We start from the raw sequence: 22,816 nt of genomic DNA, 5'->3' as shown, positions 1-22,816 counted from the left end.
CTCCCAATTTTGATAATTGACTTATATAATAGTGCTAATGCTGATGACAAGTCTTTCCTTTACTGGATTTTATTATTGTTATATATATGTATATATGTGTGTGTCCAAGAGGGGAAAATCTAGGGATTTTAGAATTCATTTTTCTGAAAACATATCAGTGGAGATGGAAGTTGTCAGCAGTATATTATATGCATCCCTTTAGTTGAAATTTTAATGTTTAAGTGGGTTTTTATTAGGTTGAGGTCTCAGAGGTTCTAATTCAGATGTCAGAGGTTGCTGGCAATATCAATAAGAAGCCATCAGCAGGGCCCTTATTCCTAACTCTCATCCTGACATGTTACAAAAATAAGCATGATGATTTTATGACTTCTTTTTCTGCTTAAAATGTAACTACATTAATCTGAAAGACAGCTGATTTTTCAAGGTCAAAAGTGCTTAGTTACAAATTGATGAGCTATTATGCGTGTCTGTGGTTTTCTTGATGGCACTGTATTAATAATACGCGTGCAGAACAGGCCATAAAAATTCCATTTAAAGGTATTAAGGCATACTGGGACATTTAATCAGGTTAAAATTCCTGTCAGTTGGCTCCAGGCACGATGTTGTTCAGCTAGTGATTAACAAAGTGTGTGGAATATAAAGATGCATGTCTATTATAGGAGTTCAAATTTCACTGAAATGACCTTTTTTTGTTTTCTACATCTAGCAAATGATTCAACTAAAATGCATTCAGTGATATTCTTTGTTTTAAATAGCTCCCACTGTTTCCTGGCCTGGATTGTTTTGATTAGAAAATCAGGAGATAATATACTTGTAAAGGTTCTGACATTATTTCTTGGTAGGAGAAAAGCACTCAGTGATAAAATGTTTTAAAAATGTGAATCACATTGGAAGCTTTCTTTTGTGATTTATAAAAGCTATCTCACCAGGTGTGCACTATGCGCTTAGAAAGCCAAGAAAGATTAAATGAGAGCAAGCTATGGAAAGGATTCTTCTGATAGCCTCTTACAGTATAGCTTATGAATTCAAAGGGGATGCTATTTAAAATACAGAATATAATGCAAGAGAACTGAGAATTAGTGTGCACAAGAATGTGCATGTTATGAAAGCAAAGCCACATTTTTCAGTTAAGTAAAAGAATGAACATCCCTAGCCTATAAATGTCTTTTATTACTGTTTCTTCCCAGTAGTGGATAGAGAGTAAAAGCAAACAGCAAACCTTGCAAGTAGCAATTACAAAACTGTATATAAACATTTTTCTATTTTTAATTTGGTAATGTTGGCTAAAATTCATATTTTATGACTGTATGATTATGAAAATATTTTGGTAATTACTGAATTACATTGATTCATAAAACAACTCTGGCTCAATAATTTGAATTACCCTATCCTTACATTTGAGGACAATACAGATTTATTTCACAAAAATAAATAGCAGTCTTTAGAAAATAAAATTTTCATTATCCCAGCTTCACATATTGATTCTTTTTTTTTTTTTTTTTTTTTTTTTTTTTTTTTTTTTTTTGACAGGCAGAGTTATACAGTGAGAGAGAGACAAAGAGAAAGGTCTTCTGTTGGTTCATCCCACAAATGGTCACTATGGCCGGAGCACTACGCCGTTCCGAAGCCAGGAGCCAGGTGCTTCCTCCTGGTCTCCCATGCGGGTGCAGGGCCCAAGCACTTGGGCCATCCTCCACTGCCTTCCTGGGCCATAGCAGAGAGCTGGACTGGAAGAGGAGCAACCAGGAAAGAATCTGGCGCCCCAGCTGGGACTAGAACCTGGGATACCACAGGTGGAGGATTAGCCTAGCGAGCCATGGCGCTGGCCACATATTGATTCTTAAAGTTTTAAATTAATAGATTTTATTTGTTTTAGTAATTTTAGGTTTACCAAAAAAAAAATAAATAAATAAGCAGGAAGTACAAAAAACAGCCACAGCATTCCACCATCCGGTTTTTACTGTTAACTTCTCTCACTTGCTACAATTGATGAACTAATTTTAATAGTTAGCTAGAGTATAGTTTACATGAAATCTCATTCTCTGTGTTATAAAACTCTCAATACTTTACCAAGTGTATACTATCATACATCAGTCCTTTATTATCATACGGAAGAGTTTAGCTTCACTGTTGTAAAAATCCTATGTGTTCCACCAACTCATCCAATCCCACCTCTAGTCTTCAACCCCTGGCAGCCACTGACCTTGCTTTCTCTGTAAGTTTAGCTTTTTCAGTGCTTCATATAATTAGAATCACATATGATATAGCTCTTTCGTACTGGCTTCTTTCATTTATATATATGGCTCCTCCATGTCTATTCATGACTAGATAGCTCATTTCTTTTTACGGCTAAATAATATTGGCAATAACATTCTGTTTATTCACTGACCTATTAAATCCTCCAAAGGTTGTCAATTATGAATAAAGCTGCTGTAAACATCTATGTTCAGGTTTTTGTGTGGACAGCTTTCTACTCACTTGGATAAAATACCAAGCACCACAGTTGCTGGATTATCACTCAATTTTTATTATCCTTTAGAAAAATACTTCTTTGTTTGAGAAACTACATTGATAACTAGAATCAGATACTAAAAGAAATATAATTTAAAAAATGTTTTTGATTAAATAAATTTCAAATAAAAGGTACGATTTAGCTTTTCTAATCAAATACAACTTCTACAAAAACCTCTATTTTCAGTCATATCTAAATGATGATCGAGTCTGAGGTTCTCTCTTCCTTTAAAAATCCATACTTTATTCATTATGCTGTTTAAAACAGTGAAAAGTAGTTAGAGTCTCAAACTTCAGATAAAATTCATCTTAGTAGTTTATAATCTTTCATTAATAAAGTATCAGTGCATCTTATTGTATTCAATAACATTTTATATGATATATTTAATTGGTGAATGTTAAAAATATACATTATGATTTTGAATGTTGAATTAATCCTACAATGTGATATAGTAAGATATCTAAAGTATAGGACAATTAATGTATCTGGCTATCATAGAATTTTAGTAGCATCCATGTTAAACTCAAAGTTGTACAAAGTTTTACAAAGTTATATAAATCTTGAAAATTTAACAATGTTATGAGTTTATAAAAATTATAAAAAACAGTTGTAAGAAGTTATTACCTGATACTTTAAACACATATCTTGAACTAGTTATAACAGTTGAAAAATGCTATGCAGTGCCATGAAATTGTTTCAGCTATTTAATTTCCCAAGTTGGTCTAATGTATCGGGTTAAATATTATGAATATTCAAAATAATGACAGTAATAAACTCAAAAATTAAGAGCATTTTTATGCAACTGAGTTAAATTTGCAAAGAGTAAGCGGCAAAAAAATGCTCATGAATAATATTAAACTCAACTTTTCAAAGTAAGCACATAAAAATTATATCACATAATTTAGAGAATCTTTACATTTCTCTGTTCCAAAAACACCCATGTTAAATTTCTCCCTCAATATCTCTGCCAGATGATATGAACATAGAAATTCATGTTCCCCATATGTCTGTTAGATCATTTTCTGAATTATAATAACTGTGTGATATTAGCGCTTAACTTTATCCAACTTAACGGAGATAATATCTGGAAAATAGCAGGCATCTGGATAAAGAATGAAAACATTTATTAATCATATGGGTGACTGATGATACCATCTTTTCATGTGCTACTTAGTGTGCTCTAAAAATCCAAATGCAAGCACAGGTTAAATCATGAAGTGGAAATTGTACCCAAAAATGGAAAAGTAAAACATGAGAATATAACGAAAGACTACCAAATTCAAAATTAATATATCTTTGAGGAGTTAAAATAGCAGACAACTTACTGTGTGCAAGATATTATCCTGTTTTATATGATTTTTCTATTTTTTTATAAGCACAGAAATCGCATGTGGCAGTTAATGCCATTTTCACCATTTGTAGAGGAAACTGAGGCCCCAAAATTTAAGCTAGACGGTAAGATCATAACATAACCCAAAAAACATATTTCAAGAGTTTTCAACTATTTTATTACATCAGACCCTCTATATATCTCCTTTTCTGTACTTCATGCATTTTATAGTGCAGATAATATTACATTATGCACTCTGAATCTTATACTCTGCAACATCAGATAGTATGTTGTAATAATAAAGAGGGAGAAATGCTGAGGAGAACAGCTTGTAATTAGTGTAACTCTAGCCAATCTTCTCTCTTTATGCTTCCAAATGGCCCCGAATTATCTGATTTGATCTGGGACTTTGTGTGTGCATGTGTGTGTTTGATTCTATCCATTCAATAGAAGCTGTACTATTTTCTTTCTTTGTTAAGGTAGATGCAATTACATATATTTTCAACTTAATATTTTCAAATTATGATGGATTTCTTTTTTTTGCACACAACCCTCCTATTGCAAATTCAGGAGCAGAGGTGATCTTGGCAGAAATATAGAGCCTAAAATTTGATTGTGACAATGAAATGCACAAGTGGAAATAGTAATTAGCTTTTAAGACTTGGAGGAAGTATATTAACTCCAAATGCATCTTTCTATATTTCTTCCTCTTTCAGTCAGCATTTATTAAATATGTTTCTACCATATACTAAACTCTATTGTACATAAAATACGGAGGTCACAGGCCATACTCTGGAAAGTGATCTTTTTTTAAAAAAAATGATTATTTATTTGAAAGAGAGAGGAGAGAGAGAGCAAGAGAGAGAGAGAGAGGTCTTCTATCCTCTGGTTCACTCCTCAATTGACCACAACGGCCAGAGCTGTGCTGATCTGAAGCCAGGAGCCAGGTGCTTCCTCTGGGTCTCTCATGTGGGTGCAGGGGACCAAGGATCTGGGCCATCTACCACTGCTTTCCTAGGCCAGATCAGAGAGCTGGATCAGAAGTGGAGCAGCTGGGACATGAACCAGCACCCATATGGGATGCTGGCACTTCAGACCACAGCACAAGCCCCTTGAAAGCCATATTATACAAACAGAGAAGCATGAACAGAGCCATCCATTTTTGTGTGAAGAAATATAGCAGGATTTTGACTGTACTACGTTGGAGAGGTATGCACTTTTCCAGCAGGGAAATAGGAACAGATTTGAGAGACCTTGAATTCTCAGCTGAGTCTTTCAAAGAAAGTAAGCACATAGGAAAATGCATTCCAAGTAGAAGATAAGCTCATGCAAAAGTTCCTTTAATGTTGGGGCCCCTGGTTGGATGGTAGATATTTGTATGTAGCTGAAATGATAGATTCTTAGAATAAGGTTGTAATTTATTTATTTATTTATTTTTAATTTTTATTTAATGAATATAAATTTCCAAAGCACAGCTTATGGATTACAATGGCTTTTTCCTCCCCGTAACTTCCCTCCCACCCACAACCCTCCCTTCTCCCGCTGTCTCTCCCCTTCCATTCACATCAAGATTCATTTTCAATTATCTTTATATACAGAAGATCAATTTAGTATATACTAAGTAAAGCTTTCAACAGTTTGCACCCACAAAGAAACACAAAGTGAAAAATACTGTTTGAGTGTTAAAGCATTAAATCACAATGTACAGCACATTAAGGACAGAGATCCTACATGAGGAGTAAGTGCACAGTGACTCCTGTTGTTGACTTAACAAATTGACACTCTTGTTTATGGCATCAGTAATCACCCTAGGCTCTTGTCAGGAGTTGCCAAGGCTATGGAAGCCTCTTGAGTTCACCGACTCTGATCATATTTAGACAAGGTCATAGTCAAAGTGGAAGTTCTCGCCTCCCTTCATAGAAAGGTACCTCCTTCTTTGGTGACCTATTCTTTCCACTGGGATCTCACTCGCAGAGATCTTTCATTTAGGTCATTTTTTTGTTTGTTTTTTGCCACAGTATCTTGGCTTTCCATGCCTTAAATTAGAGTTTGTAATTTAGATTGGGGCTAGCTTTTGAGGAAACTTTTTGGTTCAGTTTACAAGAACATCAAACATGTTGCCAAATGGGACTGAGATGATCACAATTGTTTTAGAACTTAATTCTGCTTTGGCCGGTGCCACGGTTCACTTGGCTAATCCTCCCCCTGCGGCGCCAGCACTCCAGGTTCTAGTCCCGGGTGGGGCGCAGATTCTGTCCCAGTTGCTCCTCTTCCAGTCCAGCTCTCTGCTGTGGCCCGGGAGGGCAGTGGAGGATGGCCCAGGACCTTGGTCCCTGCACCCTCATGGGAGACCAGGAGGAAGCACTTGGCTCCTGGCTTTGGATCCATGCAGAGCACCGGCCTTAGCAGCCATCTGGGGGGGTGAACCAACGGAAATAGGAAGACCTTTCTCTCTGTCTCTCTCTCTCTAACTCTGCCTGTGGGGAAAAAAAAAAAGAACTTAATTCTGCTAGCTTTTCATAAAAATGGCCTATAGTGGAGGGGATTCTGCTGATAATTTAGGACAGAAATACAGGTACTAGATTAAGTCAGAGAACAGAAAAGAGACTTGGTTTGGAAGGCAAATAACTAAGAATTTTTTGCTAATTACAGAGATTGAACTTAGGTTTTTATCCCAGACTATTTAACCTGAAATTTCAAAAAAAAATATATTACTAAGAGGTGATGTTAATATTTCCAGTTAAGCTGGAATTACTTGTTTAATTAATTAGTTATTTGAAAGAGAGTAAGCTGAAATTACTTGTTTAATTAATTATGTATTTATTTGAGAGAGAGTCTTCCATCCGCTGGTTCACTCTCCAATTGTTCTCAACAGTCAGGGCTACAGGATCTCCATCTGGGTCTTCCACATGGGTCCCAGGGATATAAGTAATTGAGCCATCACCTCTGCCTCCCGGAGTGTGCCTTAGCAGGAAGCTGGACTTGGAAATCCAGCAGGGAGTGATCCCAGGCACACTGATACAGGACGCAGGCATCCCAAGTCGGGTCTTAACCACACAGCCAAATACTTGCCCATGTCCAACTTTTGAGGTGCTTAATTGACGCAGACTGCAGTAGAAAACAGCATCAGTTAGAAGCTGATTTGTGAAAAAAGTGGATATGCTAAGCTAAGTTTGGTATGTTTTCTTTTTTTCTAGAGCCACAGTTACTAGAACAGATGCTTTGGTGAGGTCTGCATTTGGAAGCCTCCCTAAGGAAACTCCTGCGTCCTCTGGCACAGCCCCAGTGCTCCTGGGTAACTTCCTTGCTTTCTGGTAAGAGACGATATTCTAAGCTCATATTACACATTCTCTGCCTCAGACCTGAAAATAGCCTTTTCCCTAAACAGCCCTGATTCTTTTAATTGGGAAATGGTATTTACAGTTCAAAATATGAGTATTATGAGAGCTTTAAGCACAACATATTACAATGGGAATATTAGAAATGATGATAATAAAATATTTCCATATTTTCCAAAAGCAGAATTGAAAGGCAAATAATGAAGCTCAATAGAATGGACAAGAAGAATACTAAAAGTCTAATGAAAATTAAAATATAAGCAATTCTAAAAAGATGCAATAGAAATAAACAGTAATTATTGAATAATATTCAACTGCCTAATAATAAAAAGAATAAAAAGTGGACATTTAGCAGTTAAGAAACTCACATCCCATAGCAGAGCAGCTGAGTTTGATTCCCAGCTCTGTCACCTGACTGCAGCTTGTTTCCAGTGCAGACCCATGGAGGCAGCAAGGATGGCTTAAGTAATTGGGTTTCTCAAATCTGAATTGTGTCCTCAGCTTTGGCCCCAGCCTACTTGCACCTGTTATAGGCAAGTAGGGAGTGAATAAATGCATGGGAACTTGATTTTTTCCCTCTCTTCCCCACCAAAAAAAAAAAAAAAAGAAAAGAAGAAAAAAAGAGGATATATAATATTGTCCCATAGTAATTTAGTAGATTTTCTTTAAAAAGTATTCCCCAGAGCTGAAAAGAATTCAATAAAATTGTAATCTTGCACACAATGGTAAAAATGACACCTGGTTAATGGTTTCCTGCTAAATGTTTAGCAATATGAATTAGGAGTCAAAAATTTTGAGGCCTGCGCTGTGGTGTAGAGGGTAAATCTGCCACCTGAAGTTCCAACATCCCATAAAGATGCCTGTTCAAAACCCAGCTGCTCCACTCCCAATCCAGCTCTCTGCTGTGGCCTGGGAAAGCATCAGAACATGGCCCAAGTCCTTGGGCCCCTGCACCCGTGTGGGTGGCCTGAAAGAAGCTCCTGGCTTCAGGTTGGGTCACCTCTGGTGGTTGAGGCCATTTGAGAAGTAACCAATGGAGTAACCTCTTCTTTCTCTGACTCTGCCTCTCTGTAGCTCTGCTTTTGAAATAAATAAATCTTTAAAAAAAATTCCAAACCATTTTTACTGATACAGCCTAAGATACTATAACACAAAGGAACCAAAATGAAGTGTTTTCAAAAGACAAACTTGATTTTCTCTCAGGCAGCATTGTACAGTGAATGGTCTGGTCTGGAAGCTTCACTTTCTGTTGTCATTTAGGGGTCCTGTCTTTTCCTTTCATTGACTTTGTCATTCCTTCATCATTTTTTTTCTCTCCTAGGAACTTTTAATCTAAAGTATACAAACTTCATGCATTTCATAAATACAACTTTAGGAACATAGTGATTCTTCCCAACATACCTGCCCTCTCACCCACTCTCCCAACCTTCTTCCTCCTTCTTCTATTCCTATTCTTATTGTTTACTAAAATCTATTTTCAAGTAGCTTTAAACACGGAAGAGTAACTCTACACTAAGAGCTCAACAGATAGTATAAAAAAAAACTTTTTCCTCAACACTTTTTTGATTTCTCTTTTTATTTCATCTCTGACCCACTGTTCATTAGGAGCATGCAGCTCTATGCGTTTGCATATGTCCTAGAGATTCTTGAGATTTTTTTTCCATTTTCATTCCATTGTGGTCACAAAAGATGCCTGGTATGATTTTGATTGTTTTTGTATTTGCTGAGACTTGCTTTATGGCCTAGCCTGTGGTCTATCCTAGAGAAAGTTCATGCACTGGTAAGAAGAATGTATATTCTGCAAATGTAGGATAAAAAGTTCTGTAGATATCCATTAGGTCCATTTGGTCTATAGTGTTTTATGACTTTTGATTCCTTTCTGAATTTTCTGTCTGGTTGATCTATCCATTACTGAAAGTGGGGTATTGAAGTAATGGATAGATCAACCAGACAGAAAATTCAGAAAGAAATCAAAAGTCATTCAACACTATATAAACTGGTATGTCTCCCTTTAGATCTATTAAAATTTATTTTAAATGGCCATGTGCCCTGTATTAGGTGCATATACAGTCTAGGTTTTACTACAATGTGTTGTGGTGAGGATCTTTTCTGGTCATGTCTATGAGAAGTTCTATGTGCTTTCTGTACTCTAATGTCTCTTTCTTTCTCCAAATAAGGATAATTTTCAGTAATTATTTTGTAAAAAGGCTTTCTAATCCATTCTATCTTTCCACACTTTCAGAAACTCCTAAGACCTATTGTTGGGTCATTTTATAATATCTCATGAACCTCCCACACTGTTTTATAGTTTTCTAATGCCCTCCTCTTCATCCTTCTCCTCCACCTCCTCCTCCTCCTCCTCCTTCTCCTTCTTCTTCCTGAATATAAACTTTCCAGAGATTTGTCTTCTAACTTGGATACTCTTTTTATCTCCCTCATCGAGTCTTTTGTTAAGGATTTAGTGCATTTTTAATTTGATCTATCTATTCTTCATTTCCAATATTTCATTCTGATTTACCTTTAAAATCTCAATTTTATGGTAAAAATGTTCGTTCATGTCATGTATGTATTTCTCTAATTCATGGATTTGCTTCTGATTAATCCTACCACCAAGATTTTGAATTCTATTTCTGGCATTTCTTCAATCTCTTCATTTTCACATTTTAGTATTGAAGTGTTGTTGAGTCCCTTTGAAGGTGTCATGTTGTCTTCCTTATTTTTGTTTTTTGAATTTATTGGATGAATATGAATGAATCTGCATTTATTTTAGGCATTTGTGAAGATACTTGTTGAATTTTGTTCCCTATGATGGCTTTTATCTTTGGACTATGCCTCTGTGGCTCAGTGGAGTGTCTGCTCTTTCAGTGAATACTCTGAGGTGTGCACTGGGTGTGGCCAGAGAGCTCTGTTCAGTGCTCCAGAGTGCGGAGACTGCCCAGAGTGACACCCAAATTGGGCTTGGTAAATTTCTCTCTTTTTATTTTATTTTATTTTATTTTTATCAGAGGGGAGGTTTAATCTACTCTGTTGATATAGTCTCAGGCTCATCACCTCTCCTCCAAGGAGACCAGTGACTGGTCACTAGCCCCAGTGAGTATAATATTCATTCATGCTGCCACAATAACTACACAAAGGAAGCTGCAATCCTTGGCGGGAACACAGTTCTGCAACAATGACCCTCAACATGGAATCAGGGAGCTCTGAGCATGTGAGCTGCCCACAGTAACTATCCAAAGACCCAGCCACATCATGTGCTCTCCCATGCAAACACAGTATTTTCACAGCTCCCAGCACACAGACTCCCACAATCACGAGCACCCAGTCCCCTGTCAATTCTCCCAGCCAGACTTAGGTGTCTCCTCTCATCTTCTGGATACTCAGACAGGAGCTGGTGCAGCTATTATGTATGTACAAAATAGTGCCTGCCCCCTCCTAGTTACAGGATGATGGTGCTCTGTGGTTGGAGAATGAAAAATGTGCCCTCCCCCTTTTTTCCCACTAGATTAGCAGGTACACTGTCCCCCACAGGGTTCCAAGCCAGATTCTTACTGCAGCTTTATTGCCAGTTGCTTGGGCTGCTGCAGTCTGGTCTCACTCACTCTCCAAAGCTGGTGCTCTCTGCTGCTGGGGTCCTGAGTTGTGTGTGTCCACACCCTCCACGTAGATCCACAGCATCCTTCTAATTTGTTTAGAGTTTCCTCTGCTGTTTTCTCCCCAGCTCTTCTCTGAGATTGCACTTTCTCCACACTTTTTTTTTTTTTTTATCTTCTGTTGCGGTCTTAAGCCTGAGGCTGGCCCCTGTCCAGCAGGGGACAGTACAAGCACTCCTCGACAAGGCGAATGGGAGAGGTAAGGTCAATGAGTCGAGCACAAGGCAGCAAGCACCTGTGAGTTCTGTTGAAGCAGGAACTACTTTATTGAGGAAGCATACAGGCTTATAAAGCTTACGAAAGACATGCGCAGTAGGGGAGCCAATCAGTGAACAGGTCATGCAGGCTTGGGTGAACCACGCACAGGGGCATATAGGGATCATGCACTGTCCACATGTCCGGAACTAAAGCGGACCTATCCCTGCAGGTGGCCCGATCTCACATGGCTTAACCACAGTAGCTGCAAACACGCCCCCAAACATCCACCAGGCGCCAAGTTGTCAATTAGGCAATGCCCAATAATCTTCCCCTAAACTAAAGCAGTAAGCTTCCTCCCTATTCCACCCCAAATTAATTTTTTAATTTCATTTAAAAACTCACATGAATAAACTTCAGTGTAATATTCAGATACAATACAATTTTATATAAATAATTTAGGATTAACTATATTAAGTTTAAAACTTACCCAAACAGAAAAGAATAAAGATGTTTTACCCTGGGGTAATAATAATAATAATATCATCTATCACTTCTTAAATAAGAAAAACTGATCTACGCACTTTAGAATAATAATTATACCTGTCTACAAGTAACAAAAGAAAGGCTTAGAGAAGTCATCTAAATTTATTAAGATGACACTGTGAATATACTTCAAGATTTGGGTTAGAAGAATATCTGTCTATTCCAAAGCTTAGGTTCTTTAAACTATATGCTATTATTTTCCTTGAATGTTTGTCCTTGTGGATTAAAATATTTTTATAGTAATGGCTTTATTTTTGAAGATGCATTTATGTTTGTAGTTGGTTCTGTTCTTTTTGTTGTTGTTGTTAGCTATCCATACCTTGTCTTGTGGACCCAAAACATTGTCTCCTAAGAAAAAGTTTAAATACCTCACTAATATTGAGGGAAATGTCTATTTTACTTAATGTTAGAATTAAGTTTGCTTAATGCAGAAGAGAAATTCATCTTTTTCCTACCTTTACCCATAACTGTTAAACAAGAAAACACTTCTGAGTGCTGCTTCTGGAGTTGTCCAGTTTGATTTCAAAAAATGTTACTCTTGGCCGGCGCCGCAGCTCAATAGGCTAATCCTCCACCTTGCAGCGCCAGATTCTGTCCCTGTTGCCCCTCTTCCAGGCCAGCTCTTTGCTGTGGCCAGGGAGCACAGTGGAGGATGGCCCAAGTGCTTGGGCCCTGCACCCCATGGGAGACCAGGAGAAGCACCTGGCTCCTGTCTTCGGATCAGTGCGGTGCGCCGGCGTGCAGTGCGCCGGCTGCGGCGGCCATTGAGAGTGAACCAATGGCAAACGGAAGACCTTTCTCTCTGTCTCTCTCTCTCACTGTCCACTCTGCCTGTCAAAAAAAAAAAAAAGTTACTCTTATTAATCATTTAATCTAGCTATAAAAGAAAATTGTATAGTATAACATTTGCAAATTTTCAATGTTAGATTTTGAATAGAAAAACCTCTATTCATGATTTTCAACAGTTTTGTATATTCTGGAAAATAGCTTTGTTTTTTCATTTAGTGATATTATTTTACCTAAGCCCTTTTCTTTCCCAAACTATTACATAAGCTTTTGTTCTATTGACAGATATTATACGTGCTGTCAAATTCAACCACTAGTTAGTGACATTTTCACTTTAAGCTAGCAATATTTTCAGTATCTGAGTGAATTTTAAGATTTTTTTTAATCTAGTAGGTCAGCACTTTATTAAAAGAGCAAAAAAGTACTCCATGTAATTTATTTGAAAGCTGTGAGGAAATGTCATGGTAAAGTTTAACAATTGTTCAACAAAAGGCAATTTTGACTTATATAATACAGCTGCTTTCCTACCAACATTCGTGGTAAATGCCATTAATTCTTCTTAAATAATTGAAAGATGGCTTGATGTCTTTTATTGATTGAGGCTGTTTGGATAAATAATTTCAGTATTTATAAAGTGCATCAATTAAAAACTTGGAGCCATGGAGTGATTAAGGGGCAGAATAATTGATTTAAAAGAACATCATTTCATATTAATTAATATATATTTCAAGCAATTTTAGTGAGAAACCACAGATTTCTAGTTTTATCCCACATAAATATTTAACACTTTCCTTGTTGCACTGTCACTTAAAGTAACATCCTAAGGCATAGTCTATGGCATATCTAAGAGGAAATGGAGATTGAGGTCATATAATTTCGAACAGCTATTTGCTGAAAGTAGCAGCAAAATGCAGGAAGAATAGATTAACTGACTTCATGAGATATTCTTCTTCATTTCTTTAGAACCAGCATGTAAAAAGGCCATGTGCATGTGTAAAGCATAGCAAGAAGGAAATATTTTTTCAAATTTTAGTTCTGGCTATCCCATAGGCTAAAGTGATTAACTTTTTTCCATTACACATCTTATAATTTATTAAACATTTATTGCAGTCAGACACTAATAATTGTGGTCACTTAATAACTTATTCCTAGTAACATGAAGAAATTTCTTAAATTACACTGGGACATTACTGAATATCTGTTTTCTTTCCTCATATAACATATGGTTATCTGAGATTCCTTTAAAATAAGGTTTTACATTTAGCACTATTGAAGTCTCTATTACACAGCATGGTAATGAGGGGCAAGGAGTAGTAAGAATCTCAGTGATCCAGTGAAACTGGATAACAAAGACTTAGGCCTTGTTCTCAGATCAGAAAGCTGATGAAGAGCTACAGTGCAGTGTCCAAAGTGATGTGACAAGGTAACATTTGGCCAGGCTATTTCACTCTCCTTAAATGAAGCAGGATTTAGCAGGTCCAATAAACTAATTATGATGCGATCTCTCTGCAAAGGATATTCTATTACTTAGTCCTCCAAAACAGTATTATAGTACTTTACAACATGCTGAAGACAGAAATAGGTTGTTATTTTCCATCATGTGACATTACTTAAGAACCTCTTGACTTTCAGTTGTAAGATTTTAGTGACTATTTCCTAGTTATGTTTTGGAAATTCCACGTTACATGTTTTCTGTTTGAGATTTTTCTCAAAAATTTTATTTCTTAGTACAGAATCATTAGTTTAAGGTAAATGGAAATTGTATATGTATATGTATATATTCCAACTGTATTACTATATATATAGGACATATATATGTATATTCCCACTATATAAATGTCCAAGAATGGAATAAGTACTATCAAACTATCTAACACCTAAGAACAGAAACATTATAGGACATTGAGGAAGATGGACAGCAGGCATATAAACACTTGTTAGCTTTTAGATTCTGGCCTTTTGATTGCTCTTGGGTTCCAGTGTAATTGTGTGGCAAACACTCCAGGGACCAAATATAAATATGCAAATCACAGACAGTAGAAATGCAAAGAGGGATTTTACTCTAAGTCTTGAAGCTGAGTAGACTTTTCTGTGGTCCAAATTGACCTTGGGGTTAGGCAATGAGTTTACAAAAGTGAAATTATGTGTTAGTGCAACTGAAAACTTCTCATTAACCTGAAGAATCACCTAGAAATTTGAATTCACTTGGAGGATATTTTCTCTGTAAAATTCACGCATTTATAAAATTAAGAGTATTGTTGAGTTATCCTTAATGGTGACAACAGTTTGGATAAATAAATTTCAGGTACAATATCCTTTGCTGTCAAACTTTATCATTCATCTTTGATTGGTCTTCTTAGACCCTACTACCAGTGTTTATATTTCTTGTTATTGTTCATCTGTAGCTTTATTTAATAGTCCTCAAATAGAAACAATCTGAATGTGCAAACTAGGAGATTAAGTGAATACACTAAGCAGACCCATAAAATAAATAATACACAAGAATTAAATTTTGAGAAACAATTATTGACATCACCGTGAATTGAATTACTCTCTCAAATGTTATACCATTATAAAACATATCATTTCATTCGCATATGCTTTTTAACATGGGTAACACTAATCTATTGTGATAGAAATCAAATCAGTGATGTGTCTGACGATGAATGGGTAAATAGCTCCAGGGAGATAATGCAGGTAAAGAAAATGTTCAATATCTTGATGGTGGTAGATGTCACATGGGTTTCTCAAAATCCATTAATTATATAAACTTTGTACCTATAATAAACTGTCTTTTATTGTAGGTAACATATGTTTCAATGAATTTTTTTGAAATATTACAAGTAAACCAGGGAGGAGATAAAATAAAATCACAATGTGATAATAATTCAACAAAGTCATAAATCACCAGCTTAAACATAGAAATAAAAGTGAAATGTTTCCAGAAAAATTTTCTTCACATAATAAGGGGAAATAGCAACATGAACAATATATGTATGTAATTTAAATGCATGCCCACTAGAAATCACACCACTACCTGAGTTTACTTATCTTTTCAAACATTAGCATGACCCTTAAACTATAAATTACTATTTCAACAACATCTTTTCATGGATGTTTAGTTAATTAAGAGCACCTAAATATCTTTTTATACTAAATATGGAATGAATTTTAATTATTGCTATATATTTGAAAATATTCATTATTTTATAACATTAATAAAAATCCAGGATCAAAATTATACAAAAATAAAAAAGATCAATATATTACATAAATGACAATATTAAAGAAGAACCAAAGATGTTAATGGAGAATACCATGTTGCTTATTCAACATTTTAATATAAATCACTTAAAACATAATTGTTTCTTGAATGAATAAATTGTTTTTCAAAGTGAAAGGCCAAATTGTGTCAATTTGCTATATATTTCTAAGACATATTGGCATATTACCAATTCACTTAATCCAAGTCCTATGTTGCAGGATTGAAATATCACATTATCCAACTGACCAAATATAGACAGCTGAAAGTGGATATTTTCCAGAGACAAAATGACTTAAAATGATGTTCTTGTATTGATATTTTCACTTACACATTTGATTCTAATTTTTCTTGTTTCTCTGTCTTGAGGATCTAAGAACTCACTTAAAAAGATATGCTAAGGATGTTACAATTCTCATTGATTGACAAAACTGCAACACACAAGCAGAGATAGAATGTTGGTCTTCATATTTTAAATGTTATGGATCCTCCACAACTTTACAGTGAATTTTTACATGTTGACCTTGAAGGTCAGTTTCTTGAAAACATTACTTACTGTAACATTATTGCTTTTTTATTTCATGGTAATCCTTTGACATGTAAATATAAGTTTTTGTTTATGTAATAAGATATTTCTGTAAATACTATAATAGTGAAAACTGGTCTTATGGTCTTATAATTATCAGAATTTCTCTGATGCTTCTGGTAATGTAGAGAGATGCTGAGACATATATTTGGCAATGAAAATAAGTTATAATATTACAAGGTGATTAAACAAAGGCGTTTATTTGTGGGTTTGGGCTTTTGTCTTTATCTGCTGTGAATAAAGTATTTATCAATTACAAAAGTCAATGCCAGTAGCCAACAAAGTTGGAATACAAGATTAGTCAGGCTTATAGCATTGCACAATGCTCTAGAAAACTCAGAAAATGCTCTGCGCTGCACAGTTAAAACATCACATCTTTTCATTAGTCTCATGATATACAGGAAGATTGGGAATTTTCTAACAGTTACAAGAACGGTAAAGAATGAAGATCAAGTTGAAAAAGTCATGGTTAATTTATGAGTATCCCAGACAATTTATAGACATAAGATACATGAATTTACTTAAAGGGCTTAAATAACATACCCTCCTTTAACTAATCTACATAGCAGAAAGACAAAAGGTATGACTACAGTGGTTGTACTGGTGACATTTTAACAACATTCAATTAATGACTTATAACCCATCCCTGATGTATGTTTCTTGTGCAATTTTATTTATTTATTTATTTATTTATTTATTTATTTATTTTTGAGAGATGATGGCGGGGGGAGGGATGGTAAGGGAGGATATCCTATCTGCTACTTCACTCCTTAAATGCCCACAATGCCCCTAGCTGGGGCCAAGGCTGGGAACAATATACAGGTCTACCATGTGAGTGACATAAACTCAATTTGAATAATCCCTGCTGGTTTGCAAGCCGTGCATTATCAGGAAGCTGTAGTCAGGAATCAGAGCCTCATCTCAAACCCAGGTCCTCCAGTATAGAATGTGGACATCTCAATTTGCATCTTAACTGCTAGGCTACATGCCTGCCCCTCTAGTGATTTTTAAATCACAGCAGATAACACCTGGAATTAATCAATTTGTCCATAATTAAACAATAAAAAAATGTGGCATGTTTAGAAAATAAAATGATTTTCAGCCATAAAAATAATAAAATCTTGTCATTTGTGATTACCTGGGATGGACTGAAAGAACATTATGTTAAATTTTATATGCTAGACACAGAAGGACAAACACCTCCTGATCATATGTAAGAATCTTAAAAAGTAGATTTCAGAGAAGTAGAGGGCAGAGCACAATTTAGCAGAGGTTGGGGAGGGAAGAGTTGGGGAAAGAAAGGGAGAAATTGGCCAACGGGTTCAAAGTTAGAGTAAGACAGGAGGGATGAGTTCTATTCTGTAGGGTGACTATAGTTAACAATAATGTATTATATATTTCAAAATAGCTAGGAAAAAGGATGTCTACTGTTTTACCACAAAGAAATGGTAAATATGTGGGTGTAGTAGTGAGCTAATTACCCTGACTTGATCCTTACAAAATGTATACATGTATTGAAATATCAAATTGTACACCCCGGACTCCACATTTGTACAATTATTATTATTATTATTATTTTGACAGGCAGAGTGGACAGTGGGAGAGAGAAAGACAGAGAGAAAGGTTTTCCTTTTTGCCGTTGGTTCACTCTCCAGTGGCCACTGCGGCCGGCGCACTGTGCTGATCCGAAGCCAGGAGCCAGGTGCTTCTCCTGGTCTCCCATGCAGGTGCAGGGCCCAAGCACTTGGACCATCCTCCACCGCACTCCTGGGCCATAGCAGAGAGCTGGCCTGGAAGAGGGGCAACCGGGACAGAATCCAGTGCCCCGACCGGGACTAGAACCTGGTGTGCCGGCGTGGCAAGGCGGAGGATTAGCCTATTGAGCCACGGCGCCGGCTACAAGTATTTTTTGATATATAAAAAATAATAATAGAAACATTTTAAAATTTACTTAAACCATCAAATGTGATATGTACTTATAGAGTGAATGAAAGAGATAAAGAATACAAAGAATACACGTGAGCATATATAAACCATGTTATTTATAAGTTTAAATATTTTGTTTCTTATAAAAAATCTAAAGAAAAACTAATGAAATTGTTGACAACAGGAGATATTACATTCTAAAAGAATTCTATCAAACTTAAGAAAAACATTGTGGAGAATCTGTCAGTATTAGAATTGTGCTTTTGTTCTTTACCAAATTTTTAATGTTATAATATCTACTGTTGTCTGGTATGAAAAATGAGCAATTTAACATATTTTGCTTTACTTCAATCTCTCTGTTGTCCTGCCAAATTTTGTTATTCATATTTTTAATTTTGCATTTTAAATATTTATAATTATGATATATATTAGTACTACTCATAAATATTTCTGGCACTCTGCTTTCCAAGCATATGGTAGAATTCTATTTCCTATGCCAGTCTTACACTTCTCTGGCTGCCGTAACAAAATACCTCAAACTGGGTGCTGAACAGCAGAAGTGCATTTTCTGGCAGTTCTGCAGTCTGGGTCTGAGATCAGAGAGCCAGCACAGTGCGTGATGTCCTTTGAGCTTTCAGACAGCTGCTGTCTCACTGTGTCCTCACGTGACCTTGACATCACGGTTTATGGCTTCAACATATGACTTACCAGAAGTTGGAGGGCAATACCTGGTTAAATCTAATGAAACTCTGTGAGATTTCCTGTATGAAAGCCCCATTTGAGTGAGATTGTAAACCCCTGTATGACTACTTAAGTTGCACTCCCACTGCTGTAATGAGTGCAAGCTGTGGTCCTGAGCCTGCTGCTGACCTGTATCTATGTAATAAAATGAGGTAGGAATAGATGTTTCTGTGGTAAGCCACTAAGAGGTTGTAGCAACTATCCTCCGGATGCATGCATTAAACTGCACAATTTGATTTATATCAGTAATTTCCACCAGTTTTATTCTACAATTGCATTTATTCAAACTCTGTCATCACTCTTTCTCAGTCACCTCTATTTGTGTCATTTATTTTATTACCAAGCTGTTTTCTCCTTAAAAGGTACTATTCGATGTTAAGCTATTTCTTAAGGATACCCGACTTCTTTATAAAAGTAAAAGTACAATATTTAGGTTCATTTTCTTTTTTTTTTCTTTGTTTTGTAGTTTTTTTTTTTTAACTTTTATTTAATGAATATAAATTTCCAAAGTACGACTTATGGATTACAATGGCTTCCCCCCCATAACGTCCCTCCCACCCGAAACCCTCCCCTTTCCCACTCCCTCTCCCCTTCCATTCACATCAAGATTCATTTTCGATTATCTTAATATACAGAAGATCAGCTTAGTATACCTTAAGTAAGGATTTCAACAGTTTGCTCCCACACAGAAACATAAAGTGAAAAATAATAGATGATTTTTTTAAAATGATGATGAAATCAGATCAAACCTATTGTCGTGTTTAATCCCAGTGAGAGTCAAGTTGGGAATTGATAATTTCTTTTTTTTTTTTTTTTTTTCAGAGGATCAGTTTAGTATGCATTAAGTAAAGATTTCAACAGTTTGCACCCCCATAGAAACACAAAGTGAAATATATTGTTTGACTCTGAAACTTTATTCTCTCTCTTTTGCGTTGAGCTCAGCTCTGGGCAAGTCTGAGAGCAGTTTGGTATTTTGCCATCAAGATGGAAATATTTTGACCTTTTTTCCCTGGAAGAAAATAAGTGTTCAAATTCTTGTTACTAGGCATATTTTGCACATATAGGAAAGTACACAAAACATAAATGATCACATGATGAAATGGAAAAATGGGTCATTGCCAAGATTATAGTCTGCCCTTCAAGAGTCCTTTTAATATAATTACTCTTTCTTCATCTCAAAACAATAAATAATACTATAAATTGTGATTACTGCTTTTCTGTCTTTATATTTTACCTACTGTGTGTGTGTATATATATATATATATATATATATACAGTAAATTTTCAGAGAGTGGAAAATAAAATGAGGTAGTGATTTTTATCAATAACCTATCAACAGAGAAAAATGTTAAACTTTATGTTGGAAAAATCAGTTATTCTTTATTTTTAAGCTTTATTTATTTAAAAGGCATAGTGACATCGAGAAGGAGAGACAGAGGTACAGAGATATTCCAACTGCTGGTTCACTCCCCAAACGGCTGAGACTGAGCCAGGTTGAAGCCAGGAATCAGGAACTCCATCCAAGTGTCCTACATGGTTGGCAGGACCGAAGTATTTGGACCACCATCTTTTGTCTCCCCAGGCACATTAGCAAGATGCTAGATCAGAAACAGAGCAGCTAGGACTCAAACTGGCCCTCAAATATGGGATACAGGCATCCCAAATGACAGCTCATCTTGTTGCTTCACAATGCCCACTCTGGAAACATCATTTATTCTTGATGCAACTCTAGACAAGTGGTAAAATTTAGAGAGTGGTGTTTTTTTTTTGTTGTTGTTGTTTTTTTTTTTTGTTTTTTAAGATTTTTATTTGGGGCTGGTGCTGCGGCTCACTAGGCTAATCCTCCGCCTGCAGTGCCAGCACCCGGGTTCTAGTCCTGGTTGGGGCGCCAGATTCTGTCCCGGTTGCCCCTCTTCCAGTCCAGCTCTCTGCTGTGGCCCGGGAGTACAGTGGAGGATGGCCCAGGTCCCTGGGCCCTGCACCCCATGGGAGACCAGGAGGAAGCACCTGGCTCCTGGCTTCCCATTGGTGCAGTGCGCCGGCCGCAATATGCCTGCTGTAGCAGTCACTTGGGGGGTGAACCAACAAAAAAAGGAAGACCTTTCTCTCTGTCTCTGTCTCTCTCTCTCTCACTGTCTAACTCTGCCTATCAAAATAAATAAATAAATAAATAAAAAGATTTTTATTTGAAAGGCAGAAATACAGAGACAAAGAAAGGGGGAGAGAGAGAGAGAGAGAGAGAGAGAAAGAGAGAGAGAGAATTTTCTTGCTGATTCACTCCCCAAAGTGGCCACAACATCCAGGGCTGGGCCAGGCCAACGCCAAGAGCCAGGAGCTTCTTCCAGGTCTCCCACATGGGTTCAGGGGTCCAAGCACTTGGGCCATTTTCCACTGCTTTCCCAGGCACATTATCAGAGCTGGATTGTAAGTGGTGTAACTGGATCTCAAACTGGTGCCCAAATGGTATGCTGGAACAGTAGGCACAGGCTTAACCTTATATCTCACAGCACCAGCCTGAGAAAGAGAGAGAAAGAGAGAAAACATGCATATTTTGATGCCAGTCATATTAAAAGAATAATGATACTACTCAAAACTGTCAATGTTTTAAAAGCATTTCATTTTCTAGGTATTATAATTATGTTTGCCTATGCATTTGAGACCAGAGGATAGATAGAAAGAGATTGGTATTTACAGTAAAATATGAGAGCTACATTCTTTCTGGGGCAAATAGGAAACATTTCAATTATGTAGTGTATTTTTTGGGGAAAATTATTTTCAAATGACTTAAAATGTACAGGCAAACACTACTAATAAACATAAAATATTATAGGTTCTTTTTTTATTAGAAATGCAATATAAAACTTCCCTATTTTGGGATTAAGAAAGTGTTTACATATCATACACCTAAATGAGTGTTTTGGGAACAACATGAGTATCAACTTAATAGAGTTTTCCCCTAAAGGGTCAGTTATATATGTCCACAATCAATCAGAAAAATTTATTCTAATATTTTTTCTGGTAGCTTATTTATAGATTTTGAAGCCTATAATAGATTGTAGTTACTAAGAGAAAATGTCTTTGAAATAAACTAATTGATATTTTACATGTTCATTGGCACATTGGCATATTTTTCATTGTGACCACGTACCAGGTTAATAGTGGAAAATGCCTTTAAGTTCCTTGGATATACTTAAGGATTGAAATTGCAGCCTCTGAAATGCTGGCACAGGCTTTTAAGAGATGTCTAATATTTTTTCTGTAATTAAAATTTTGACTATAGGTTTGTATATCAAATTATATATCTTATAGATCAACTTGTTTAAATATATTTTAAGAAATCAGATGCATTTTATATTTTATTAATACAATAATAATATTTTTACTTTTAATTTTATTTAATTTAAAGGAAGGGGGATAATCTAGTTGTTCACTTCCCAAAATTCCTGAGGAAGGAGAGCCTGGATCAGGCTGAAATCAGGAGCCAGACTTGCAGGTGTCCCATGTGAATGGCAGGGACCAAAGCACTTGAGGTATCCTATGCTGCCTCCCAAGGTGTACATTAATAGGGAGCTGGAATTTGGAGCAGAGCTATGATTTGGACGAGGCACTCCAATATTGGACATAGGCATCCCAAATGGCAGCTAAGCCTGCTGTGCCACATGCCAGCATCCCTCGAAAGCATCCTTAATGTCTTAACTCTTCTGCAAAATGTTAGATCTTTTGAAAGGAATCACTCAACAAATCACAAAGCTTTTCCCCCTCTTACTATACTTAGTGCCTTGAAAATTTTCTTTTCTCTTTGACCTTTATGAGAACACAAATTCAAACCCTTAAATAGAGAATGTCAAGGTACTTTCCTGGAGGCATAAGAGCTCACTCATAACATGGTTATTACACAACTCACATTCCTTTATATAGTTTCTGCTCTAGGCATTGAAAGGTTA

General features: G+C 36.2%; 1 long non-coding RNA gene across 2 annotated transcripts in view; it reads left to right on the top strand.

The window, feature by feature from the left end:
- LOC149127343 (uncharacterized) overlaps nt 1-22,816 on the top strand; it is a 213,118-nt gene that overhangs the window by 159,214 nt on the left and 31,088 nt on the right. The window contains exon 3 of one of the 2 annotated variants that reach the window (XR_016231480.1): nt 7,040-7,156. This is a non-coding gene — a long non-coding RNA (uncharacterized LOC149127343). Of the gene's footprint in view, nt 1-1,530; nt 1,803-7,039; nt 7,157-22,816 lie in introns of those variants that run through there. The other variant, XR_016231482.1, reaches the window with a different exon arrangement.

Source organism: Oryctolagus cuniculus, chromosome 3 (genome assembly GCF_051225735.1).
Source record: "Oryctolagus cuniculus isolate XC-2025 breed Fujian yellow rabbit chromosome 3, ASM5122573v1, whole genome shotgun sequence".
In the NCBI taxonomy this organism is placed as follows: Eukaryota; Metazoa; Chordata; class Mammalia; order Lagomorpha; family Leporidae; genus Oryctolagus; species Oryctolagus cuniculus.
This window is presented reverse-complemented; position numbering and strand designations above follow the sequence as displayed.